This window comes from Pinus tabuliformis, chromosome 2_2 (genome assembly GCF_031772625.1).
Source record: "Pinus tabuliformis cultivar Carrire ecotype Pingquan chromosome 2_2, CPIR1, whole genome shotgun sequence".
NCBI classification, from domain to species: Eukaryota; Viridiplantae; Streptophyta; class Pinopsida; order Pinales; family Pinaceae; genus Pinus; species Pinus tabuliformis.
The window spans coordinates 314,531,649-314,543,809 of record NC_142300.1 but is presented as its reverse complement, the minus strand read 5'-3'; the positions used below and the strand labels follow the sequence as shown (position 1 = coordinate 314,543,809).

Below are 12,161 nucleotides of genomic sequence, written 5' to 3'. Positions count from 1 at the left end.
CCAACTCTGTTGTTGGCTCAAGATTCTTCCGTGCATATTTGGTCACATGGAAATAAACTGATGACCCAAAAATCCTGAAGTGACCAACATCTAGCCTCTTACCAAAATAAGCTTCCTCTGGTGTTTTACTCTCAATTATCCAATGTGGACTACGAAACTGAACATAAATCACTGTGTTGCATGCCTCAACCCACAAGTGTAGTGGTAGGCCCTAATCATGCAACATCACCCTTGCTGCCCCTACTATGCTCCTGTTCTTCCTCTCAGCAACCCCATTCTGTTGAGGGTTATGAGGTGCCGTCAACTCTCACTTAATCCCTTCCACTGCACAGAAGTTCTTAAACTCATTAGACACATATTCTCCACCGTTATCACTCCATAGAGATTTAACCTTCTTTCTTGACTCTTTCTCGACCAATGCTTTGAATTCACAAAACTTTGTGAATGTTTGATCCTTTCTTTGCATGAAAATATCCAACATTTACAAGAATAGTAATCTATAAATATAACATAATACCTGTGTTTGATGGTGGATACTGTTGAGAATGGTCCACACACATCTGAATGGACTCTCTCCAGAATAGACTCTGCTCGTCTGTCTCTGTCTCTAAAGGAAGACTTGGTGTATTTTCCCAAAGTACAACCCTTGCATGTATCAACTTGCTCAAGCATACCTTTGGGAATACCGTAGAGATTTGATGCAATATCTTCAAATCCCCATGATGCAAGTGGCCCAATCGCATGTGCGACAAATCACCGACGTCTCGGCTCAACATCTTTTCCGCTTTTGAACTCAAAGCAACACAATTCTCTACCTCTATCTTATAGAGATTCTGAACTTGAATCCCTATCTTCTTTACTTGACCTGTGGCTATGTGTCGAAGGAATGCCTTTCCTTTCGAAAAGATCACATCATAGCCTCTATCCTCAAGCATGGCAACGGATACCAAGTTCTTCGTCAGTCCAGGTACATGCATAACATTCTTCAAGGTGAGTGGAGCTGCATGCTCCCTCTGAAAAGTAATAGTGCCCACACTAGTAACACTATACTTACTATCATCACCCATCTTGATATGCATCTTGAGATCTTTCTCCTACAGTTCACTGAATAACTCTTTGTCGCCAGTCATGTGGAAAGAAGCTCCACTATCTAAGTACCATACACTTCCCATCATTGAAGACACCATGCATGCAATGAGGGAAAAGTCCAATTCGAATTGGGAGGCCAAATCCTCACCCGCCGCTCCTCCTGAGGACTCCTCCTTGGACTTCTTCAATGGATAATTTGTCGCAAAATGTCTCATGTTGTGACAATGGAAACATTTCACTTTTGACATGTCCTTCTTCTTACCTCCATGATAAGAATCTGACTTCGAATGGGAAATTTTACTTTTCCCCTTCCTTTCCTTAATAGCTAAGGCACAATTCTCTTCATCATTAGTCTTTGATGAAGAGCCATCCCTGGTGTTCCTCTTGATCTCATCTTGCATCAAATCCGACCATAGTCGTTCCCAATTTGGGAGTTTCTCCCAACCATGACAGAGTCCTGATAACTATGCCAACTCTTTGGGAGTCCAAGAAGATAAAGGCTCACCATATTCTCCTTAGAAACTGTGATTCCAACACTTCCAAGTTCATACCGACATTGAGTGAACCTGGTCAAGTACTTTGGAATCGTCTTGCCTTTCTCCATCTTGATTTTATGAAGTTTATCCTTAAGTGCCAACTTCCTTTGATCACTGCTATTCTGATACAAGTTCGTCAATGTTTTCCACATAGCATGCGAAGTTTCCTTGCCATGGAGACTCGAGACAATGTGGTCTCAAACTCCCTCAAGGATTATCCGCCTTGCCTTCGCCACACACTTCTTCCATTCGGCCAAGTTCTGTGCATTTGTAGCTGCTGGCTTAGGGACTTCTTTATCAATGAATTCCTTCAAGCCATTATCTTCTAGCATAGCCTCCATCCTGTCCCTCTAGGCTATAAAATTTGAGCTGCCTTCCAAGGCATACTCAAGCCTTAACCCATGGAACACCATCTGCCAATCCTGGAGCATGTATGCAAATTCGACTTTCACCTGTAACCCAGAAACTCAAAACTTAGAAGTCTGCTCTAGAGAGCTGATTTTAAATCAACGATATCTCCCTCATCTGAACTCTGATTCGACCGATTTTTTTTTCTTTTCGAATTTGGGTATCTTTTCCCAAGGAATCCAAATCTGCAATTTGTTTCTGAAAATTTTGCACATAAATTCTCAGAACTTCTCTACAAACTCTCGGCCCAAAAAACAATCTTGCTTTGATACCATGTAGAAAAACCTGTAGATTCACAAGCTCATGTAATCTACTAAAGAAAGAGACAATAATCTACTTCTACTATTTATAACAGAAGCCCATAAACATCGAGCAAACAATAATCAATATATGAAGAGAATCAAAGGCACATAACACAATAAATATCCAGGGAAAGCCACAACTCAAAACCCCACTATTTGTTTTGAATTAATCCAGAAAAACAAAATGAAATTACAATCCTTGTTCTCTCTAGAACAACCCCAACACTCAACGAATTCAATATCCAACTCATAAGCACGGTCAAGGCCAAATCCTAGCCAATTCACAAGCTCTCCAAGTCTCTATTCCAATGTGTAATTCCTATGAAGGATAGCTTGTATTTAAAGGGAAATAAAACCTCTAAAAATAGTGCAATCCCTCAAGGATCAGTTCCTGAATGCATGCACTATCAGTGCAACTCAGAAAATTCTAAAAAAAAATAGTACAATGTCCCTGCACTCTAGTCTCAAATGGGTCTTTCTCAGAATCAACATGTATGAGTTTCCGATGGTGGAATCTTCAGTTAACTAGAGTAGCACTAATTAGGTCACTAGTGTCCCAACTGACTGTTTACTCACTATTAGTTCCTGAGACTGATTGGAACTAATTTAATTGGACTTAACTCAATAAACTGAGTTAACTAATTACAACTAATTGATAACTCATCCTTAACTCCTATAAGTTAGGAAGAACATATACATGTCTTCTAAAAGACTTCCAATTCAAATTTGCTAAATTAATTATGATTATTTTCAAATTGCTATGAGAAAAAACTCCTATTTTAATTCACAGTTTAATTCGAGGACAAATCAAACTGGAATTTCTTGTTGCCATTTCTCAACAATCATATACTAGCCTATACCTCTAAAGATAAGCTTCCTGAACACTGTGACAAAGAAAAAAAAATATTTCATGGCAGTTAAAATAATGTAAAAATAAAGCACTACTCCAAGGACAAAGTGGATTGTCAATCCTTTTTTGAAGGTGTTGATCTACCTCATAATGAAAGATGGTCGAAATGCTTTAATTCTTTGAAACATTAATGCCCATGGTCTCCATGCACTCAAAATGATAATAAATCTCATAATTGTAGATGATTTTCTACGGTCTCCTTCAAATTCAAAATCACTAGATGCGTATACCCTAGGTGTTGTAGTTGATCTTCTATGGCAACCAAAAAAAATAAAAAATTGCAGAATCAATTTTGACGGATCATGAATATTTATCAGATAATGATATGGCCCTAGAAGATAATGATGATGCAGGGGAGGAGGCTATGAATGTTGATGACAACATGGATGATGTCAAAACTCATAACTATGATGATTTGGAAAACGTTTCAAAGCTACAAAATAATCAACATTATCTTGATGTCATGTAGAAAGTTGAAGAAGCCTTACAAAATGGATATGAGATTACTAGAACTGGGATAGTCTTGGAGGATTATCTAGAGTATCAACTGATATTGAGAATGAAATTGTTGTCATTCACAACTTCATTCATGACAAATATAGGTTGAAGTTTCCTGAGCTAGAATCTCTTGTACACCATCCAATTGTTTATGCTCGAGTTGTAAAGAAAACTGGAAATGAGATCGATTTAACTCTGGTTTATCTTGAATATATTTTTCCTTCAACAATCATTATGGTTGTTTCTATCATTGCATCTACCACTAGTGATTCTAGGTGCAAAGAAAAATAATTTGGCATGATTTTCAATGATGAATCTCCAGAGCACTCCACCTTCTCTGCGAATGCGTGTGTGTCCGCTAATAGCTGTAAAGCCAACACTTGTAGCTCGAATGGACTCTATAAGAGGTGAATTTATTGAAAAACTAGTAGAGACCTAAGAGAGGAATATGAAAGAAAATAGAAAAGTGGTAGGCGTCTCCACTTGAAAAGAATTGAAAGTCACCGCCAATTCCAGATTCTGAAACCAAAAAGCAGTGAGGTGGCCATAGGCTAAGTAAGATGATAGAAAGGTATCTAGAAAAACCTAGCTAACTTCATGATAGGGGTTCAATAATCTCAAAAATTTACTAAACAAAATGGAATCTCTGAATAAAAAAGTGTTAATAATCATTGGGAAGTATTACCAACGTGTTTCCAAAACAAAGAACAAAAATATATTCAAGAACATCAATGAGGTACACCAAAGTTATAGTGTTGACATGCTCCATGGCCTTAGGAAACCCGGTGACTCTATCCACCGAAAAGTGCAAGTCTGCCTACTATGACCTAAACAAACTTTTCTTTCTATGCTCTATGCTAATGAATAAACTCTCACCAACCCTCATGGTTCATATATGGCTGATCTGACTATCATGTTGATCCATGGATAAGAAGAAATATTCCTAGGATTAAAAAAAATATACACAGATGGCTACATTTCATACATGTAGAAGCTTGCGAATCAGATGAAATTTGGTGTACCCAAAGATAGTTCTTTAGGAGATGGGTTGGGCCAAGTTGGAAGTGGAAAATGACGAGTATTTACTGATAAAAGTAAGCTTGCATCTAAAGAAGAAAAAAATGTACCTACACGTCAAAAGAAGGTAGGATTATATAAGATGAGGTGGAGTCTTTTGCCTAGGATACAGATGAAGACAATGATGTTCGTTCAAGTGAACTGTAGACTTCAAGTAGTTCAGTTCGTAAATATCGTATGATGAAAGTGAACAAAGTGAAGATGAAAATGAGAAGTCGGTCAATAAATGGATCAAGGTTTTGAGCGAATACACCGAGGAAGATAATGCCCATGCAATTGAGAGAGTATTGTGGCATCAACACAAAGGTATACAATTTAACTGAAGGAAACACAGATGCACAAACGAAAGAAAGCAAACGAGAATTGAGAATGCCAAAATTATGCTGGGTCAAAAAAGAGATAGACGTGCAAAGGATGTTACTTAGAATTCCATTTTGGAAGAAGGCATAATGACTATATGGTAAGATGGATAGATGACATATACCAAACGACATAGTAGCTAGAGAGACAGTTGTGCAGAGGTATGATTGTGGACATGTGATAGGGTTGACAAAAGATGACATAAACGACTATAAGATGCCAAAGATGTTACACAATTTGGCGTTATGCAAGGAATGTGAATGGAAATCACAATGTGCATTATAACCTTTATTTTAGCTACAAATAGTCTTCATTATGTGTTAGTAGTGCATAGGAGTACAATGGAATGTTACCTAGCCAGCACGTCAAAAAAGAGGTTGATAGAGCATTGGATGCCAAACTATAGACTACATTACATACCCTAAACTGGAGCGAGGTAGGGTGAAAATGTTACATACATCGTATGTCAGGGAATTAACAATAATACCAGTAGTGAAAAAATATGCTAGAAACAAATGTATTTCATTGTTGATGCACAATTTTAGAATAACAATTTGGAGAATGTGAAATAATCAAAACATAGCATGAAATAATCTCGGTATTCGAGATTGCAACTTCTAAGAATTATGTTTAGTATGGGCAAACCAAAAGGATCACCTTCATTATTAAAAAAAGAAAAATTAGTATACTATTTGTTTATATTTCATCACTTATAGGTGTTTATATTGAGAGTCTTATGAAGAAAAACAACGATTATTTGTATTGGAAATGTACAGTTATATGCATTTTGTGTACTTTTAAATATGATTAGACTAATCATGAATGATGTCAATTCTGGAATTGAAAAAGAACATGGTGACAAAACTCGTTTAATGGTTATGAATTCACAACATGGTTGGTTGTTCTCAATTTGGCGTCTACTGGTCTATTAGTTTCCTGGTTGATGAAATATGCATACAATATTGTTAAGGTCTTTGCCACATTAATGACGATGCTTATCACAATGGCATTGTCAGTTTATCTATTTGATTTCAGGCCATATTTACAACTTTTCTTGGGTATTGTGATTTGCATTATCTCTGTACAAATGTACTTCACTCTTGGTCATATGCTTGTAGATTCACCTAAGAAATCCAAGACACCAGGAGAAACGATGAGTGTAGTGACGGTAGATGAAAATGATGAATATCGAGGTCAAAGACATTTCAATTTTTTATAGGTGCAAAAGTTTTGCTGAATCTTAAGATCAAACATATTTCAATGTTTATGAGTGTGAAGGTGCTCTTTTCTAGAAAAAAAGATAGGACTTATTTTGATATAACTAGCATTTTAATGTTATTGAATTGAGGATATGATCTGCTATCCAGTAATGGTCTATTTTAAAATTACATGTATTAGCATCCAAAATCCATAATATCATATAATTTAGATATAGTTGATTTGGTTGATGTTGGAATTATGACTAATGTGTTGTCCTTGATGGAAACCTACTTGATGTAGATGTCAATAGGATGTAACTACATGTGACAAAGCATTTGGTCAAAGGCATAACATTTCAGAGACAAAGGAATGATAAAGGTGAAATTTCAAGAAGTATACGTGGGTTCTGTGAAGCAAAGCCGTGTACACATGTAGGTATGAAGAAGGAAAGGCGTATACAGTTTCCACACCATGGTATTCTAAATACCAAGGGTCTTTACCATGGTATTGACCTGTGGTATTGAGCCCAAGAATGGATATTTGATCCCGTATAAGAATACCATCAGAATTAGTATGGTTTTGACCTATGGTATTGGGTAAGGGCTAATCTATATAAGGAGATGAAGATCAAAGTGGTTGAAGTGTGCAAGTGATGAATATTTCATGAATAGTTAGATCTGAAGAAAGTATGTATGTAATGAGGCTATTAATGACTTACTTGATCTGAAACTACAATTGCACCTGGGAATTTGATGATGGATCAGATCCAATATATTTGAAAAGGCAATGTTGATTATGGGTTGATTTGATCAGTGATGATAGTGTCTTGACGTGTGATTTTTCTGTGTATGCCGAGATCTAGGTATGTCTGAAGTTCTATTATGTAGCGAAGGTTTGTGCTAATAATTACAGATATGTATGTGAGTTTGATAACTTGAAAGGTGCATACACACGTAGGTTTAACACAGGTAAGTAGCGTATATATTCAGATCTATACGCAGGTTTGTTTCTTGAGAAGCACGTATACACGTGGAAATGTTTTAAGAAAAGCACGTATATAAGCTAGGTTTTCGCTGAAAAGAATATCTGATCAGTTTAATCAGTTTTTTTGTGTTTATGTTTTCTGTCAATGAAGTCTTACTTGATGATATAGGCTTAAAAGTGATGTTTTGATTGAGGATTAATTGATTGAAGAATGATGAAGCTACTAACTATTTGTGAATGAAGATCAATGACGGTTTTGTGATAATTTCAAAATGATGCAGTGGATCTGTGTATGATTTAATGTTTGCTTCAGAGAGACAATGATTCAGTTTCACGATTCAATGTTTTGTGATCCGTACATGGGTATGCTTCAAGGAAGTCACGTATACACATGGGTTTGCTATAATAAAGTAGCGTATATATTCTGATAATTTATTGATCAGGGTTTTTAGTTGATTCAATAAGTTGATGCAGTGCTTGGGTTCAATGTTAGCATTTTGGTTATAGTGATCTAATTGTTATGGTTGTTTGAGAATATGTTTCAGTTGATTAAGTGATTATCAGATTCGTTTGGGTCAGAGATTGGTTGTTTTAGTTGATAATTGAGTGATTTGTTGTAGTGATTAGTTTCAATTTTGACTTTTGGTTTTGGGATTAATTGATGATGGTGGGTCCAATATGAAAATTTGATGAAACATGGCCTATAGTTGTAATATGTTGTATCAGGTGGATCAAGTATGAAAATTTATGAAACGTGGTCCACAGAGGTGTTGAGGGTTGGAGCCTTCAATGAGGAAGTCAAAGCTTCCTTCTAGTGGTAGCTCATAAATCAGATAAGGGGGTTGGAGATCCCTTCGTGTGGGTGTTGGTAAACGAGATAAGGGGGTTAGAGCTCCCTTCCAATAGGTGTTGGAGAACGAGAGAAGGTTGTAGCCTTCTGCAGGTGGGTGCCTGCGCGCTGGTATGGGTTTTCACTAGTAAAAGAGTGTAAGAGGTTTTTCTTTATAATAAAAAGAAGACAAAGACAAGAACAACGATGGTTTTTTTCCCACATTGGGTTTCCATCTAAAGATCCTGGTGTTCATGTGTGTTGATGTGTTGCTTATGTGTCATGGTTTATTTTGTTCTTACTATACATGGTTACTGTTTATTTAATGTTTAATGAGGTACTGATGCACTAGCTCAAGTTAAACAGATGACGAATTAACTGAAAAGTAAGTTTACTGGATATACGCTAGTTGTCTGAATAATAGTCATGTACATACACAGGTTCCCTTCAGTAAAGTCACGTACATAAATATGGATATGAAATTGAGAAGTTTAATGATTTTAAAATACTAATTCACACTGCCCCCTCCTCTCAGTATTTTTCCCAACAATTGGAATCAAAGAAGGTTGTTCAACAAAAGCTTGATCACTTGAAGGAGATCTGTCAAGATGAGTAGTTAAGAAGGATTATTTTCTATCAGGCCACCTATATTAATGGAACTAAATTTTTATTTTGGAAAGTTAAGATGAAATCATACTTGAAGGCACTGGGAGCTGAGGTATGGGAAATCGTTGAAAGCGAATAACAATATCCAACCTCCATTCCCACAAATACTACAGGAAAGAAACAATATGAAATCAATGCAAAAGTTGTAAATGCCATATTGGGAAGCTTGGCCAAGTCTGAGTTTGTAAAGGTAATGCAATTGAATACAAAAAAGGGAATGTGGGATAAGATTATCCAAAGTTATGAGGGCGACTCCAGGGTAGAAAGTGCTAAACTCCAAACATTCAGAATACAATATGAGACATTGAAAATGCATGACGCTGAAAGCATTGCAACATTTTTTCTTAGAGTAGATGAAATTTTCAACTCCATGAGAAATCTTGGTGAATAAATAAAATATTCTATTGTTGTTGAAAAGATTTTGAGATCACTAACTCCGAATTTCCATTCCAAAGTCTCTGTTATTGAAGAAATGCAGGATCTAAAAAGCCTCACATTTGATCAACTCCATGGAATATTGATAGCATTTGAGATGAGGAAAGGTGGTCCTTCAGACATGAGAGAAACAAATTTCAAAGCTACTACAAAAGGAAAATAAAAGGAATAATTAGGTTATGTATCATAAGAAGAACATGTAAACTTCATAAAGAAAATCCAAGTGGGTACTGGAAGATTCAAAGGTAAGCTTCCCTTCAAATGTTTTTCTTTTGGGAGAGTTGGTCATTACGCTGCTAAGTGTACCTATAGATAAAATCATGAGAAAAGGAAAGAAGATGCAAAAATAAATAGGAGAAGTTTTTATATACATGAAGATAATGATGGAATTTCAAATGGTGAAGAAGGCGAGTTTGATCAATAATTTCAATTACTTATGGCATTTGAAGATAGAAGTAGTAATGCATTTGAAGACCTAGAAGAAAAGGATATTTTTATTGAAAACTTTGACAGGGATACATCAGATACAACAACAGTAATAGATGTAAGCAAATATTCAAGTTTGGGAGCACCCTCCTTTCTATTGATCAAGAATGAAGAAGATGATAATAATGCATTATTAGGTATGGGATTTTGTTATAATTGTGATCCATTTCCTTGTCTATGCAATAATGATAGCGATGAAGTCAGTAAAACAACTGAACTTGCACTCATGGGTAAAAGTGAAAGTAAGCACTCTAAAAGGAAAATAGATTAAAAAATGATGCCTCTAGAAGCAAAATATCGAGGAAATTCAGAAACAATGGAAAATGCAGATGTGCCTATGCTAAGAAAAGATAATTATCAACAATGGAAGGAAAATATGAAGTTTAATATAATGAATCTTGAAGTTTGTATCTAGTATGCAATTGATACACCAAGATTCCTCCATTAGACAAGGAAGTGAAAAATAACAATAAGGCTTTGAGTGAAATATTTTGTAGCATACCTGATTCAACATTAAATAAGGTTATGAATTATACAATTGCAAAGAAAGTATGGGATAAGCTACAAGCAATCCATGAAGAAATTTCCTCATCAATGGATCTACCAGGTAATCCTATCCTTAACAATCTGCCAACCTTTGTTATGTCAAATGGAGTTGTTGATTAAGAAGAAGAAAGGTTAGAAGAGATTCTTGATCTTAGAAAAAAGCTTGATCTTTCTTTGAAAAGGATTAATAAGTTGTAGGTATATGATAACAAGGATCATACTGTGGAATCTAAACAATATTGTGAAGGTCTTGAAGTTGAGATCGTCTCTCTAAGAGAAGATCTTGAAAAATCAGATAAGCGGAATGAAGAGCTACTTCAAGCATTTGAAGAACAAGAAAATGGGATAAAAGAAGATATTCTGAAATTAAAGCAACAAGTGGAGGAAGGCAGAAGGGTTGAATAAGTTATGAAGAAGCAATATATAGAAAAGGAAAAGAAATATCAGGTTGAGGCAAACATCCTAAAAGGTAAATTAGAATAAAAATATAAACATTTGCGATTTCAAGATAGTACTAAGATTTTGGATAATATTCTTAGTAGTCAAAGCTATCCCGCCATCAAATATGGTCTTGGTTTTCATGAAACTGTTGAAGGAGAATCTAGTTCACAAGTTGAGGCAAGGAATTTTGCAAAATCTGAAATTCTCAACAAAGAGATAAGAAGTCAACTTGATCAATAACCAAGGAAAGTGAACCTTCAAAGAAAATAATTTACTTTGAATTATAGAAATGTTAATTGATTCTCTCCTCCAATCAATAATGTTGAATGTTCTATATGTCATAATTATGGACACATTGCAGCCAATTGAAGAAGTAGATAGTTTCAAGCTAAAAATTGCATCTCAGAAAGATCATCAACTTCCAGGTACTTTAAGGGATATTGTTTTGCTTGCAATATATTTGGTCACAAAGCCATTAAATGAAATAGAAGGAACATGAACATTCCTCTGCTCATATAAGATGTTATGCTTGTAACAAGTTTGGGTATGTAGCAAAAGAATGCAAGAACAAGTTGATGGATCACCGCAGACAACATGGTAAGCAACCAGATAATAATATTGATGTCAAATATGGATCCACCAACATTTATCATACTAAGAAGAAAGAAGAAGAACATATAAGGTGTGGTATTTCTCTATGCTCATTTGAACAAGAAGGTAAATGGAATATATATAGTGGATTCTCTCATCACATGGCTGGAGTCTCTCAAGAAAAACCAATATGGTAATGTTATTCTTGGAACTAATGTCCCAACAAAAGTTCTGGGAAAGGCTAAAGCCAGAATTAATAAACATAGAGGAGAAACTGATGCTTTATTAGTTCAAGGGATAAAGTAAAATATTTTAAGTGTAGTTCAAATGGAAGATAAAGGAAATATAATTATGTTTACAACAACCAAGTGCAAGGTTATGGATGCAGAAACTGGAAAAGTCATAGAAATAGGATATAGAAACCCAGAAAAATTATATGTGTTTGAAGAAAAAAATTCTCACAGATATGAGGAGGATTCAGACTCAGAGTAAAAAAAAATGGTGCCCATTGTCGTCCATTATTATTAAAGAAATACTTCTCACAGTTACTACAAATTTAGTGATGTGAGGTACATGACCTCATAGGAGCTAAATATGATTATCAAGTCCTCAGGATCAGTGATGTGTAATCTTAGGGGGAGTAATACATATGTGTCTTGATGATGACTCCCATGGTTGTTTTTGACATTCATGATTGCTTACATTATTGACAGTGCATCTTATGTCGTAACAGTGAACTGGAACAGACAGTAAAAGCACAAGGGGAGCTGAAGTTGTGAAGTTTCGATATTTCACTTTTTGTA

At 35.5% G+C, this 12,161-nt stretch overlaps 1 pseudogene; it reads left to right on the top strand.

The window, feature by feature from the left end:
* LOC149192555 (U4/U6 small nuclear ribonucleoprotein Prp31 homolog pseudogene) overlaps positions 1-4,034 on the top strand; it is a 29,928-nt pseudogene extending 25,894 nt beyond the window's left edge.
* Positions 4,035-12,161: the final 8,127 nt, after the last annotated feature.